At 38.9% G+C, this 17,138-nt stretch overlaps 1 protein-coding gene across 4 annotated transcripts in view; it reads left to right on the top strand.

The window, feature by feature from the left end:
- LOC126756471 (keratin, type II cytoskeletal 6A) overlaps nucleotides 1–17,138 on the top strand; it is a 276,027-nt gene that overhangs the window by 224,882 nt on the left and 34,007 nt on the right. The window lies entirely within an intron of this gene.

Below are 17,138 nucleotides of genomic sequence, written 5' to 3'. Positions count from 1 at the left end.
ACGAATGTTTGGTTATGAGACACGAGTTGATGATTCGGAGCAGTGGAGATATTCAAGTATAGGTAGGTAGGTAAGAGTGCAGCCCGGTTGTATTTCGGGCTCAATTAGCATCAGCTGTGCCATTTTGGTGCACTAGACGTAGACCTTTTTGTGATTGCTATCACGTTTCACATTCCCTTTCAAACCATTTTGTGGTTTTGATGAAGTTACTAATGTCCGATAGGCTTTTTATAGACATTCATTCAAGGTTTGATGCTTGATGGCTTCCAAGTGTTCTGTGTACGATCTGTGATAAGGCTGGGCATTCACAGAGAAAGTGGAAAACTGCTTCCTTGTTCCCTGCTATACTTTTCCTAGACCTATTTAATAAGTCGTTAGTTCTTTTCTTGTCATATATTGACCATATCTGCTTAGTTATATTGCATTTCGTTATATTTTTTCATCTGTTGTTTGCTAATTGTTGAAATTGTATATTGAGCTCTCTCCTGATCGATCCTAGCGGGCTTGGTATCAACTCTGCCTCGGATTCGTTTAGGAAAGCTCCTGCCTTTGCCAACTCGTCTGCTTTTTCGTTGTCGAAAATGTTCCTGTGGCTGGAAATCCAGATCAACTCTAGGTGGAGCTTGTCTTCTAGTGAGTGTATTAAACCCGAGTTTTCCATTATTTCACTCTGTAGTCCAATTGACCGAAATCGACGAAATATGGCCGCATAAGAGCGTTAAGCAATTTTGGAAATAAATATGTGCATTTTGAATGATGGTTTGACTGAAAAGAAAAATAAAATACACACTCTTTTGATAATTCATAAAAAATATATATTTATTTTTAATATATGAAAATTAACACAATCAAAAAATTCGTTTCCACCTTAAAGCGGAAAAGAGCAAATTGAATTTAAATACAACTGAAATGCCGTCGAATTTCCCAAACAATTTGTATGCCTCACCATCTCCACGTAACACATCATTATATCCAAGGCATGAGCAAGCTGGCGAAGATGATTAATGTACATAGATATAATTTCACTTGTAGATTTAAGGAAGCTCAACAATGTTGGGAATTCGAAAATAAGACAAAGCTCTTTAACGTAAACTTTCAAGTTTAAACCAAAAAAAAATTCATAAATGCATTTTCCAGCATTGTGTTTTCCGCATTAATTCATGGATCTACACAATTGGCTTAACAAAATAACACCGAACGAAAACTTGACAACAAAAAAACAATAAAAATAAAATTAAAAATTAAAATTAAATAAAAACTGCACTGCAATTTCCTGGTGAAGAATTCGGCGAGAAAACCCAACAACAACAGTAGCCAAGCCATGCAAATTTACTTTTAGTAATATGCGACGGCGATGACTGAGGCGAAATGAGCAAAAGACACGGCAAAAATGCATAATTGTCATTTGTTGGCGGCAACAACAACCCGCGCAGCGGCAAATGAAGATAGGAATTACCAAAAAATTGCTTGATTTTTCTTATTTTTGCAACGACGGCTGTCGTCCCGACTCGTGCATTGGCAGACTGCTGCTACCGTACTTGCTGTAATAGTGGTTGTTGTTGCCGCCGGCAATTTATTTTACGACGCGTTTGCATTGTAAGACATTTATTTGATTTTTTTCGCCAGCGTTTTGCTGCTGCTGTTGTTGCTGTTGTTTACTTTTACGACGGAAATTGAACACAGCGCACAGGTGTGAATTATTAACCCTCCGACCTTGACAGTGAGTACATAAGTTTCGTTAAAGCAACATGGGTGTGTGTGTGTGTGTGGTACAGTGCTCGTTACTCTGGCATATTGTAGGTTGTAGACTACAGAAGTGAGGTCGGAAGAGTGTTGAGTTGGCCGCAGTGAACTGTGTCTCTTCTTTCTCCTTTGTAGCTTCAAGCTGCCACTTGTTGCCGTCTGATAAATTGGATTTTTAACGCTTCGTTTATACTGCGTCACGAAAGCTATTTTGTTTTTGTTAGACTTTATTAATATTTATGGCTTTAAAATAATAATTCTCTAGTATATGGCGATATGCAAATATTTTCAAGTTTCGTTGAGCTGACATTTGCTGGACAGAAACTAATCATAGAATGCAAATATCAAAAATAGCAGAGTCATCATTTGACTACATTAGCCCTCTGACCTAAACCAGATTATATTGTTTCTATTTCTTCTTCTTTATTGGCGTAGACAACGCTTACGCGGTTATAACCGAGTTTACAACAGCGCGCAAGTCGTTTTTCCATTACGCTGTTTGGCGCCAAATGAAGATTCCAACTGTATCCAGGTCTCTGCTTCCCCAGCGGCTACTGCGTCAGAGCCGGATGGTTTTCATCCATTCGGACGACATGACCTACCCAGCGTAACCGCTGTTTCTGACTTCGCTGAACTATGTCAATGTCGACAGCTCATATCTCATACAGCTCATGGTTCCATTGAATGCGATATTCGCCGTGGCCAACGCACAAAGGACCATAAATCTCTCGTATAATTTTTCTCTCGAAAACTCGTAACGTCGACTCATCAGTTATTGTCATCGTCCTGGCCTCTGCACTGTTTAGCAGGACGGGGATGATGAGTAACTTGTAGAATTTGGTCATTGTACGTCGAGAGGACTTAACTTCTCAATTGCCTACTCAGTTCGAAGTAGCACCTGTTGGCAAGAGTTATTCTGCGTTGAATTTCGAGGCTGACGTTGTTGTTAGTGTTAATGCTGGTTCCATAGACGAAATTATCTGACTCAATTGCTTCACTTCCTTATCCAGTTTTTAAAAAGCAGAACTAAAGACGCAAATGTTGAGGCCAATGATATCAATATCATCGGCGTACGCCAGCAGCTGTACACTCTTATAGAAGATAGTACCTTCTCGATTAAGCTCTGCAGCTTGAATTATTTTCTTCATGATAGGGAGTCACTTAGTCTGAAACCTCGTTCGGTATCGAACGGCTCGGAGAGGTCCTTCTCGATCCTGACGGAGCTTTTGGTGTTGCTCAACGTCAGCTTACACAGCCGTATTAGTTTTGCGGGGATACCAAGTTCAAACATAGCGGCATAAAGTCAGATCCTTTACGTGCTGTCAAAAACAGCTTTGAAATCGACAAAGAGGTGGTGTGTGTCGATTCACCTTTCACGAGTCTTTTCCAAGATTTGGCGCATGGTGAATATCTGGTCGGTTGTTGATTTGCCAGGTCTAAAGCCACACTGATAAGGTCCAATCAGTTTTTTGACGGTGGGCTTTAATCTTTCACACAATACGCTCTATAGAACCTTATTTGCGATGTTGAGGAGGCTTATCCTTTGGTAGTTGGCGCAGATTGTGGGGTCTCACTTTTTGTGGATTGTGCAAGCACACCTAAATTTCAGTCGTCGGACATGCTTTCGTCTGACCATAAGCTGTTGCATGCTCCTTTATCGGTTTTTCCGGCAATCCATCGGCCCGCGCCGATTTAATGTTCTTCAGGCGGGTAATCGTCATCAATTGAGAAATCGGGTTCACCATCATCTGGTGCTATGCTTTCACTGCCATTCACTGCCACAGCAGGTTGAAGAAGTGTCCCCTCCATAACTTCAGCATTTTCTGGGCATCAGTCACTAGATCACTACCCGCTACTACGAAGTGAAAATGATGATGTAATACAATTGTGAACCTTTCAAATTTTTATTTTAATAGTTAAAGTTATTATCGCACAATTCCCACGCATGTCATTTACTTCGAAGCACGTTTCTTTATTCAATATTCAGTAGCAACATAGTTAAGCTAGTATTTTCCGCTAACTTGATAGAAAAATTTAACGTGACGTTTAATAAAATATAAAATCTATATAAATAAGCTTGAGAATATTTTTAATCTTTTACTGTCGCAATGCTAAGATAAAATCATGATTTTTGCAACCTTCAAATGATATTTGCGACATAAAGAGTTAATTAAATTTGAAAATGAAACCTTGGAAAAAGAATCATTGCATGCACTTGTTTTCGTAAGCCCTTATTGGTAAACATGACTAACTTCATAAGTTGTATTAATACTTATTTGAAGTATACCTCATAATTACATAAAATAGTTAATAAAATTATGTCGAAAATATGATGATCGGCAAAGTAATTATTTTCATTAAAGATTATGGTAATTAAAAATTTAATGAGATTTGGCTTTGCTATTAAATAGTAATAAATGTCTTAGTCAATTAACAATTTTTGCTCTTCACAATTCGAGCACGCAATTTTATTTTTTAGTTTCAATGCAAGAGTTTAGGTATAATGGGTTTAATTAACAAACAATTTACTCATCCATTGAGTCGGCTTACTTATTAGACCTTTTTGGTGATTTTATAAGAGCTTCTCCAAGAAGAAAACAATTTCAGCTTCAATTTTGTGGTCATCAGTTTAATTTAATTAATTTAACAGCAAAAAAGCGTATACAAACCTAATTATACCGTTAATCAATATACAATGTGTGTTCCAAAGTAAACAGGACTTAAAAAAAAGAACAGAACAAATGCTTTTTTCGGCAAAATCAATTTATTTTATTAAAAATAGTCTCCTTTTGCTTCAATACAGCTTTTTGCACGGTCCAAAAGCATGTCGAACAAGTGTTTTAGCTCGTTGGCCGGTATGGCCGCCAGTATGCCGGTGCAAGCCTTTTGAATGGCTTCTACGTCTGCATAACGCTTTCCTTTCATGGGCAAAGGCATTTTTCCGAAAAGGAAGAAGCCGCAGGGTGCCATAGCAGGTGAATATGGGGAGTGGTTAATGGTTGAAATGTGATTTTTGGTCAAATTGACCTCTTTAATGAAGTCCTTCGAATGTTGGATTTTGAGCAATTTTTGGTCGTCAGTCAATTTGTGCGGAACAAACCGTGCACACACCTTTCGTAAGCCCAAATGTTCGGTCAAAATGCGATAAATCGATGTTTTGGGGATGTTCAATTCCATTTCCATGAATTTCAATGATGATTTCGGCTGATTTTTGATGAATTCACGCACAGTTTCGATGGAATTTCCGGTGATCACGGATTTTAATTGGCCCACATGTTGATCGTTATTTATGTCCTCACGACCACTTTGAAAACGTTGAAACCACTCGTGCACTCTGCTACGGATAGGCAATCATCGCCATAAACTTGCTTCAGCAATTGAAACGTTTCGGTAAAAGTTTTACAAATTTTGAAAGAAAATTTAATGTAGGCTCTTTGTTCGAAGCTCATTTTCGCACTAATAACACGAACATACTGACACTTAAAACGTAATAACTTCACTTCCAATCAATGAAATGTCATGAAATTCTCACTGGACAATCGATAAAGATAGCAGATTCTAACGCACCAGTCGACATATAGATGGCGCCACCAGGGGGCGCTAGATTCAAAAAGTCCTGTTTACTTTGGAACGCACCTTGTAGTAAATACCCATGTAATCTCTTATTGCAGTTAATATTAATTTGCAGCTGACGATTTATTGTAGGAGTGATAAGTTTGACAAAGTTATGAAATAGTGCTCTATCGAAAAACTCCGAGGTCTCTAATCGTTTCATTTCGGGGCTTTATTTGACGCAAGCGGAGGCGAAATGGGAAGACGATTGAGCTTCAATATTGTTTTGTAACTATTTTCGAGTTTTTTCGTCATATCGATAATTGATGAGCCCGTTTCATTTGAATTTCTCACAAAGAATAGTGCTTTGGCAAAGTTGTAATTTTTGTAATGTGCTCCAGTAAAGATAGGGGACCTAAATCGCTCACATAGGTAATATATATACATCCATAGTTGTATATTGCTTGAAGTGATTGACGCCGCGAGATAAATTTATCCCGCACTATATATACCACTTATCAAGATAAATCGATCAATAAGTTCATTAAGTAATCCACTTAATTTACACCTCTTCGGTGCGTATCAACGGCCGTGCGGCATTGTGCCAACTTACATATACAAAAGTGCCTATCTGCGCCGCCGCACACGCGTGGCATCGCCTGTAAGATATATTGCCGGCAGTAAATCTTACGCATAATGCGCCCACTCCCCACACATATTGACCATATTTCATCCACTATTTTGCATTTCGTGCATAAATCAATAAAAACTAATTGATAAATATCACTACGAGCAGGCGGGAAGACCAAAGCGAAATGTGGCCAAATGAAATGCAACGACCCCCGCCACAGACATGCGCACAGCGCTGCGCCGGCAAAAGGAGGCGGCTGGCTAAAGTTTATCGCATCCTTCAAACAATTTGAATGCATTTGCATAACATAAATCACCTTTTACTACTTTACGCCTGTGTCTATCGGCGGCCTATCCGCTGTGCGCGTATATGTGGCGCAGCGGCAGAAGAAAACTAGTGTAGCGCGCTCGATGCCGATGGTTGTGGCAAGTGCGAGTGCCAGTGCGCCTGCGTGGATTGGCGCGTTTTTACGCGCGGCCACAGTGATTTTATCGCGTTGGGATAACTGTTAGCAGGCACATAAACTCACACAGGCACACGCACACCGCAACCGCACCGCGTTGCGGCAAATTTCAAAGCAGCCAATGGCAATCGGCAAAGCGCCGGAGATGGCTCGCCGAAATGGCCGTGTTAGACTGGACCATTTATAATTCTGCAGCCGCCTGGTCTACGGCGGTACCAACCAACAAGCGCTTAAGTGGCCGCTGAGTCTCACTAATACAATTCCAACACAACGTTGATCATTGTAACGACTGCGTTCGCGCCACCTCATTGCGCCTGTGTCCGCTCACAGCGTAGACTCGCCTTCGTTTAGTGGTGCGTATCGCTGCTATGCTGCGCGCCGTGGCGTTGTGGCGCAGGCGCATGATTTGCATAATCACCACCAAGGTGATAAATCAAATTTAATGCAGTTTTTCTTTAACGCTTTCTGCCGTGCGCGCACACATACACTCACTCGTACATACTTTTCTACTGCACGCTGCTCTACTTGCCTTGTTGCTCTCTGCGGCTTCACACTCTACCCGCGTTTGCGCGCTGCATATTAATGCGCGACGCTGGCACACAAATCAAATCGCAACATCGCGATAAGACGATAACGCGATAACCGATAAGCGTTGCTCATTTGCGCATCGTCCAATCAAATGCGAAATAAATAAAATTTTTGCATAATCCGCTTTTTTTTGTGGTCGTGGCTTTGCCTAGCACTGGCTTGGCGGTGTCCTGGTTTATTTTGATATATTAATCAGCTAATCAACTGCATTAATGCGCTGAAATATGCATCTATTTAGTTATTTTCAGTGACAGTTCACGGCAGCGTGATAAGCTCGTTAAGGTGGCGTTGCGACTAGATTAGATAAGTGATAACAATCACGTGGCGGAAAATATATGAAAAATGCATTACGAATGATTTATTTTTAGACTTAGAGAGAAACTAGAATCAACAAGAAAAAACGTTAACTTCGGCTGCACCGAAGCTAATATACCCTTCACAGGTGCATTTTTTTTAGTAACTATGTGTTCAGTTTGTATGGAAGCTATATGCTATAGTAAGCCGATCTGAACAATTTTTTCGGAGATTATATTATTATTACAGTAATTATCACGTCAAACGAAAGTTTTACAAGCCTTTGATTCCGAAAATAACCTAGTGAGCCGCCAACAATTTTTGAGATTACATTGCTGCCTTTAGAAAAGAAAATTTTAAAGATATTGTCAAATGCGAAAGTTTTCCATACAAGCCCTTGATTCCGATCTTTCAGTTTGTATGACAGCATACAAGAACTGGTGATGCTGATAGTGAGTTCCGATCAAATGAAAAATTTGACGTTTGCAAAATTTCAAAACGATATATTAAAAGATTACATAAATCGACACAGCTCAACATACTGATCATTTATATATATACTTTATACTTCGTGGCAAACATAATATACCCTGTTCAGGGTATAAAAAATTAGCAAGTTTATCCTAGATATGGATATAAAATAGTGACACTTAAAATGTTGCTAACAGCGATCTCTTTATTACGGTATTTTATATTTCTCGGCAGAGCTTAGCCGTTTTTGCTAGAAAATATACTTCTGGTTTCCTTTTTAAAGGTTTGCATGGGTTTACGGATTCAAAAAATTGATTTTTTTTATTGTCTCATTAAATTAAATTCCTAAATTTTCAAGTTGATCCCAGTAATAGTTTCGGATATACAGCATTGAGAACGCGTTTTTCTTGAAACTATGTTTTGCATGTCGGTTGGCAAGATTTGTCGAGAACTACTCAACCAATCTTCATGTAATTTTACATACAATTCTTAAAAACGTAGACGAAGGATTTTTTTTTCGATTACAACTATTTGAAAAAAAAGTCGAGAAATTTTCACTGAAATTTTATTTTTTTTTTTGGTAGAAATGTCTGTCAAAAATGCAATTTTAACTTTTGTTTCCCTCGTCCAAGTTGTAAGTTAAGGTTATAAATAAGAAAGGTATTTTTTCACTTTAAATAATCCTGTGAGGAGTTATCGTGCCAACCGAGGGATCACCGGAAATGGCGCCGCAATGGCTAATTTTAAAATATTTTTTTTTTACAAAAATTTCAGAATTTCTTTGTTAAAAGGGTATGCAACATTAAAAAATTCTAATAAAATATTTAATTTTTTAAATGAGAAAAAAACTGTTCGACTCTATGTGTACGTCGATAGCTAAACGGCAATTAAAGGATCATCTCAGTGTGACCCTCCGGAAAGTAGCTGCATATATACTGAGCTCCAGACTGCAAGGACGTTCCCATAAATGAAATAGTAGATGAGATTGCCAAAATGGCCAATTCAAGAAATACCCAATTTGATAAACACGATACACTACGAAATTTCCGAAAGAGCTGGCAAACGGTTCAGGGTGAGATGGAATACCTTACGGCATGCAGGATCGCCAGGACCATATGCAAGTGAGTGGAAGGAAAGTCTCGAAAACACGACAGAGAGCTTGTTGCCCTAGTCACAGGTCAGAACTTACTGGCATCACATCTGTAGGTCTATGTAACAAGCTTAGTAGCCTCACTGGTGTATCTGCCACTATGGTCTCAAGAGAAATTAGTCCAAATTTAACATTGATTTTGCAATTAACGTAACTTCAGTCTTCTCGTCAGATAAAAATGGCTTTGATACAAGAACTACATTTTGATCGAACAGTTTCAAATCGGTATCTCAAAAACCGAAGGACTAGATTCGCGTAGGTACAGACGGATGAAACTACGTCCAGATAAACGGACATGGCTAAAACGACTTAACTCATCATGCTTTCATATTACAAACTTTTTAGCAAACTTTTGCCATTCTCATCCAAAACATTCGTTCTGAACGCATCGACCGCCTCTTCAGGTGTCGAAAAACGTTGACCTCTTTGTTTATTTTTGTCGTACAGGCATACAAAGATGTCGTGCGATTCCAGGTCGAATTTTACGATGTTTTAAGAGCTCAAAAATGCAGTGGTTTCAGTCGATGTGTGAGAGCTTGTATTGTAGTGGTGAAGAGTAATCCGTCTTCAGCTAAATCCACTATAATCAATCATAAATTTGCTAAACACAAAAAAAAAACAAAAAAAATAACAACTGGTTTCTTTAGTTTGACTAATAGCCATACTAATTGAACAGAAATAACTCTGCAGTACTGAGACTAATTGAAAAATATAGGATGTGATATTCACAGCTCAATAACTTTGTGATCTAAGAGATCTACACACCAAAACACATAAATTACTGCATTTTATTGGCGTTGACAAACCTAAATTCCCAGCATTTTTGCTTTACGCAAAATTTTGTAAAATTGTGTAATTATTTATCGCGCACCAACCTAAATGACAACAGGCAACAACAAAAACCAGTGGAACTCGAAAACAAAGCGCAAAGAAATAAATTGTCAAGACAGACTACAATCAACAGGCAATAATTTGCCAAAGGCCGCAAAATGCAAAGCAAATTTGAACAAAAAAAACAGAAAATTCATAAAAAAAAGTTGCCATATTTCCACGACACCCGGCTGTGATACCGTTTTATTTGTCGGAAATCCGCATAAAGCACCGCCATGCCGCAACCCAGCGAATGGCGGCTGCTACACGCGGCGACTTGGCGACGGTCAAATGTTGCGTAACCAAAAAAAAAAACAACGGTACTTAATAGTACAATAACAACAACGCAACACAATTGAACAAATAAAAGCTGAGAAAATTCAGGAAAAACATTGGACGTAAAATGTTGGCAACAACAACAATAGCAATGCACTTTGTATGCGGCTTGCATATCGTTTATCATCGTGAGCTTCTGGCCGGGAATTTGCATTGATGCATTTGTGTGTGTGTGTCGGTGAGAATTTGCGCTCCACAAAATAATGTCAGTCTTAATTTAATACTACAGGCATACAAACAGACACACACACATACAATAATAAAAGTAGTAATAGAAACGCGGTTAAATTGTTGTGGTGCAATGACCGTAAATAATTTGTTTTTGCAACAATTTGCACACGTTTGTAGTGTTGTTGGCTCAGCTGGCTGCGGGCTAAATTGAAATGAGAATAGAAAGAAACTTAAAAACAATTTCAAACTATGGCATTCTATGTATTGTTAATCAGATGAAGTTCCCGCTTAGAAAAAGGAATTGAAAAATAAATTTTCAAATTAAAAATTTTATTAAGGAGGTCGATTTTGTCAATTGGAAGTATAAGGTTGCATATTCGAAAATACTTAAAATGAGGTATCTCACTGCATTTAATCAAAGAACTGAACCCTAAGTAACAATGTGATCAATGAATTTAATTTAGAGGTTATGAGATGTTAAGTGTTATAGGATAACCCCTACCAAATTTCATCAAAAATTGGCAAAAGAAGTTTTGGTACAACACTGGTATGAAACGAATAACAGCTTTATATACTTCTGGGTGGACCAAAACGAAAAAAAAACCAAAACAATCTTCACGAATAAAAGTTGCCATACAAGAACTTGATTGTCCCGTTCAGTTCGTATGACAGCTATTTCGCGAACAAAAGGTATTTCATACAAACACTGGATGAGCAGCTTCTTTGGAAGAGAAAGACGTTTACAAAGTTTCAGATTGATATCTCTTATATATGTATATATACAGACAAACATCGCGCGATGTGTTTCTGTGAGTATCCAGTGTTTCCTTTTTGAAACATTGTGGAAAAGCAAGGGTTTGTCCGGAAAGTAAATGGGACTGATTTCGTTCCGCCACGACTGTACTTCGGAGCGAGCGCGCTGGTTTCGGTAGAGGGCGTTCCTAGCTAACGAACGAGATGCTGGTCAGTTGTCTCCGAGCACCTGGAGAGTCAGAACAAACATTTTCGCGCGATGTGTTTCTGTGAGTGGTGTAAGCCGAAAATGCAGTGTTCGTTAGAGCAGAGGAACGTGATTAAATTCTGTGTGAAACTCGGTAAATTTGCGACAGAGACGTCCATGATCAAGCAGGCTTACCCAGATGTTGCTTTAGCAAGAAGTGGTGTATTTCGGTGGTACCAGGTCTTTTTGGAGGGACGGGAAGAAGTCGCCGATGCACACCGTGCTGGGAGACCTGCGACGTGCAAATCTAAAGTGAAAACGATGCTCATTGTCTTTTTTGACATCAAAGGCATCGCAGACCATTAATTTTTTCCTTCTGGACAAACCGACAACGCCAAGTTTTACGTGGAAGTCCTCAAGAGACTCAAACGAAAATCGGGTGCGACAAGGCAGTCAATTAGAAGTTGCACCACGATAACGCCCCGGCTCACACCGCCTTTCTTGTGAACAGCAACTTAACCAAGGCCGGCATCCCAATGATTCCGCAGCCGCCTTACAGCTCAGATGTGACCCCCCGGACTTTTTTTTTGTTTCCTTGCCTGAAAAGACCGATGAAAGGCAAGCATTTTGAGGCGACAGAGGGGATCCAAGCAGCATGCACCTCGGCTCTCAGGGCTTTTCCGGAGAATAGCGAGGTTTGTTCAAAAAGTATCGTATTTGTGTTTCTTAAGAAAGTGTTTATTTATTCACGAACATCTATTTTGTTCCCGTCAAAGTAATCACCCCCAGATATATTGCACTTCTGACAACGATTTTACCAATCCTCATAGCACTTAAAAGTCATTTCATTCGATTTTGTTCAGCACCTCCTTCGAGGCAGTTTTTATCTCCTCAATCATAGCGTAGCGTCATGCTTTTATGGGACTCTTCAATTTTGGGAACAAAAAAGTCACAGGAGACCAAGTCTGTGGTACGGTGGCTGGGCCACCATTAATGGCTTAATTTTGGCCAAATATTAGCGTACAAGCAACGATGCGTCGGCAGGGGCGTTTTTATGTTGCAAAAGCCAATTTTCGTTCTATCACAAATCCGGACTTTTTTGGCGGATTGCTTTGCGCAAACTATTCATAACTTGCAACTAATACTCTTTATTGACAAGAACTCATGATACAAAATGCCCCGGCAATCGAAGAAAACTGTTAGTAAAACCTTCATATTCAACCTAATTTGGGGCGTTTTTTTCCGTCTTGGCTCATGCGGCAGCTTCCATAGGGATGATTGAGCTTTGGTTTACACGTCATAAGCACAAACCCATGACTCGTCACCAGTTATGACCCTTTGTCCCACATATCCTGTGCAATGTCAACGAGACGTTGCTTTTGTGAGTTATTAAATTTTCAACTCAATTATTTAGAATATCAACATAAAACAAACCAAAACAGCTGTCAAAAATTAACCTAACGTTCAAAACTATTAATTTCCAGCAGGGCATCTACAACTCTTTATGTAATTGGGTCAAAAATTGTTCTCATTCATGTTCAGTTATGCATTTGCAGCGCATTTTTTTATCTCTAATCGATTAAATTTGTGACGAGGGCGTAATTATTTTTATTTACCAAAGAGTTAAACCTTGAATCGATTTTAGCGAACCATTGCATTGAACTCATTGATACTCACACCACTCATTGAGGCGTTACTGTAACGAGGGCGTGTGCAAACTAATTTAGCACACGAAACTGAAATGAACATGAGACACGCGAAAAGCGAGTAAGGAAACGGAAACAGTTCAAAATTGTATTGATGTATATTTCCAAACATGTTTAAGTAACGTAAAGCGCAAGTAACGAGCAGTAATTAAAATCATGAAGCTGAATATTGAATATTTACATATTGTAGTAAACTTTTATTTTTGAATAAACCTACTAAAAATGGTAAAAATATTTGATTAGAATTTAGTTAGTTTTCATTATTTGCATGTTTATATCATTAACATGAAACAAATATTCAAAATAAAACTTAAATAGTCAAAACTAATTTGAACAATTTTTATATTTTGACACAACTATAACAAATAACCAGCAGCCACATGTTAAAATTAATGTGGCTTTACTGTACTTGCAAGCAGCATTCATTCACATTCGTGTGCATTGTAGTTTTTGTTGTTTACGGCTTTAAATGCACTGATCTAAAATTGTATTTTTTGTTGGAGCACTTTATGACTCAACTAACAGTGTTATTGCGAAAATCTAATCAAGACAATAAGATTAATTTTAAAACGAATTAGAGAAACAAAAAGCAACTTGACAGTCACGATGGAACATTTTTTCAATTTCTTTAATTGAATTATTAATAACTGAGTTTAGTTAAAAGCCTGTAAGTGCTAAAAGAGTAGATATTGAGCTATTTTAGACCTATTTCACAAAAGAATTGTCAATTATTTTTTGCGGGCGAGGGGTTGGAAAATGCCTTCCGCATCAGAGTTGTCGTCACAGCAACGGCATGTGGCACTTGCAGGTCACTAAAAACCCCTCTCTAGGGAACTGTCACCCATCCTGGAACCGCGTTCGCACTACTTCAGGGTGGCGTTACATTTTTCTCATTGAGAGACTTACATCTGCGCATCTGCGTCTATTTTCCACTTTTTTTGACATTGCAAAATTGCTGGGTATGTCTGGATAATCCAGTTTTTCTCCAGCATGATTCTAATTAAATGTGTCACATTTATTGCGACAACCAGATCTTCTACGGCGGTGCGTTCTCGTCGCCATCGCACACATTTAAAGAATGCGTGTTCTACGTCATCTTCTGTCGCGTCGTCATATACATACATAGGCATGACGGTCCATCGACTTTGCTCATTCTATGAATATTGTGTAGATGTTGTGTAGAAGTCGACTTCTCCAAACTTGCAACTTGTCCATAAGTGTAAATCTCTTATAAATCTGGCCGTCCATCTGCCTAGACTCTCATTCTTCCATCTTCCTTACAATGCGAGTATCGTGTCTTTCTTTATTCGGTCAGTTGCGCTCTTTTTATTCTCATCTACTTTCTTTAGCTCCCACAGCTTTTATCTTTCGTGCGCTACAAGGTCAATGGGAGGTTTACCACTTATGACTTATATTGCATCACCTGACACAGCTCGTTAAGCTGCTGCAACTCTGAGGGCTCTGATATGCTGCATTTATCTTACGCCGGTTTTCCTATTTTAGCACATCTGCCCAAATCTCTACTCCGTGTAGCAAGACGCTGGTGATTTTTGACATTAAGAGCTTTCTCTTTTCTTGGTCATTAGTCGGCTTAGTTGGGACGTGATTTTCGTTGCCTTTCCTGCTGCGTGCTGGATTTGTACCCAGAAGGTTAATCTGGGTTCCAGCTTTACACCTAAATAATCCACAGTTTTTTGTGTCCTTACATTATCCTTATGCAGGTTATGTGAGTGAAGCCTTGTTGTGTCTCGGGCTGTGATTGCTGCTGCTATGTCGTCCGCGTAGCAAATTCAATATCATTCGCCTGGCATTTCAAATTTTAATATTCCACAGCTCTGGGCCTAAAATGGACTCTTGTGCTGCTCCTGACGTAACTTCTATTTGTCATTTCTAGTCTGGTAGAGCAGTTTTCTGTTACTAAGATAGCCACAGCATTGAGGTATTCGGGAATTCTAAAATTTTCTTCGATAGCGTTGATTATGTAAGCCCCTCTCTCGCTATTGAAGGCGTTTCGATCGTCTAAAGTCGCCAATAGAACTATTCGCTTGTATTTGGTGCATCTATGCTGTGCGACTTCTACACTTTCAATGACGCTTCGGATAGCCCATAGAGTTGACCTTCCGGGTCTCCGTGCTGACTGAGGGAGAGTCCGCCAGCTTCATTACTAGCCGTTTCCATTCTAGGTTTATATAGTTTCTCATAGACCTTTCCCGCTGGGTCAAACATGCATAGAGGGCGGTTTGCTGATCACATGCTGAGATCCCTTTTCCTTAGCTGGCTGCTTAAATAATTACACATCAATGGTGCGTTGCGATTTGCAACCAAATTTCGGGTGATAAAAAGTCTTCTAAGATTGCGAATGTTGAAATATGGCTTACAGACCTCTTCACTGTGAAAATATTAAAAAAAACACAATCCACAAGTGTTAGAGAGATGATCCAATCCATCTCTTTTGAGTCCTTTCGAATAATTTTATTGGATATTTTGCGTATGAAACGCGTTCTTCCTCGACTCGTCCCGAAAAAGCTGAATTTTTTTCAAAAAGACTACAGTAAACAGGTCTCTTTGGACATGCTTGATCGTGCGATTTCCCATCCCACATTTATATAAGGAATTATAACTGCCGATGAGGCATGGGTTTATGAGTTTGACATGCAAACAAGTCAACAATCATCGTAATAGAAGAAAAAAACGAGCCGAACCAAAAAAAAAAACACGCCAAAGCCGCTCAAAAGTCTAGGTTATGCTTATTTTTTTGCGATATTCGTGGTTTGGTGCATCATGAAATTGTTACAGAGGAACATACGATCAATAAGGAATTCTATTTGGCCGTATTGAGGCGTTTTCGTGAGAACATCCGTTGAAAACGTCAGGAGTTATAGAAGAACAAGATTTTACTCGATGATAATGCACCATCGCATCGAACCACGATTGTGACCGAATTTAAAGCCAAAAACTGCAATGAATAGCAACGATCAACCACCGCATTCAACAGATTTAGCTCCTTGTGATTTTTTCTTGTTCGCCAAACTGAAATTTTGCTCCGTGGAACCCGTTTTTAGGCGATCGAGCAGAAAAAAACAAAGTTCGCTGAAGAAGCTGAAGGTCGTCCCAAAAAATGCTTCGAAGACTTCAAGTATTTTCCATCTGGTGGGGACTATTTTGAAGGCGACAAAATAAATATTGATTACTGCTAACTTCTTAAATATGTCAAGTGCAGATAATTGGAGTGATAGAGTGCATACGAATTTCTTGTCAACCTATTATGGAGCTAAAACACCGCTACCAAGTTTGACAAAGAATAAATTCAGTATTAATGCCTATTTAATTTATGTCAATTCTTTCACATAAAAATAACACAATTTTATCGCATTCTAGTTGGCCACTTTTAATGACTTAAAACTTGTACGCAGCTAACTTTTTATAGGCCACAATAAACTTAAACGCGCGCAAAACAAAATTTTACTCCAAAAAAATTGTCACTTTTTATTGTTGCAGAAAATATAATTCGGTTTAAGTGCAATTTTATTGAAATCAACTTTCAAAAAGACATTTAAACTCGATCTTATTTACAGCCGACGCTGACATAAAACCCAACAAGCAAACGAATGGCCGAAATTTCAATTAAAATTTAGCAAAAACTAGTCTAAACTTCAGGCGAGGTTTGACAAACATTACGCGCGTCAGTGCGCTTGTCAAACCTTTTTGTCACAAAAGCAGCAGAAATAATTGCCAAATAATATGTGACAGAATATAACATTAATGGGCAAATTGCGTAAAGCGCAGAGGCATGTGAGCAAAAAGAATAAAAAAATGCGAAAAAAAAGAAAAACAAAAAAAAAAACAAAGAAAAAAAGAAAAACAAAAAAGGAAAGCAAGCAGCCCACAGCCATAAAAGAGGCTTAACTATCAGAAGGCGTAGACGAAAAACCATGAGCCACGAGCGCTTGCGCCTGCGCACCACACCAAAGACACCAACCACCCAAGCAGTAGCAAGTGCGCAGCTGCAGAACATGCGCAGGCAATTAACTTCGACGCTGAACTATGCACAGTTTTGTTGGACAAACGCACACGGGAGAATAATTGAATGTACGCCTGCTGCATGTAGGTATGTCGGTACATGTGCGCGCATGCGTGCTTGTTAGCAAGCGAAAGAGTAACGCACAAAATTGGATGAATAAAAATTTGAAAAATTGCGAAAAATACCGCGAGTCTTGGGGCGC

Source organism: Bactrocera neohumeralis, chromosome 4 (assembly GCF_024586455.1).
Source record: "Bactrocera neohumeralis isolate Rockhampton chromosome 4, APGP_CSIRO_Bneo_wtdbg2-racon-allhic-juicebox.fasta_v2, whole genome shotgun sequence".
Taxonomy (NCBI): Eukaryota; Metazoa; Arthropoda; class Insecta; order Diptera; family Tephritidae; genus Bactrocera; species Bactrocera neohumeralis.
The sequence above is the reverse complement of the archived record's forward strand: the minus strand, read 5'-3'. Positions and strand labels throughout refer to the sequence as shown.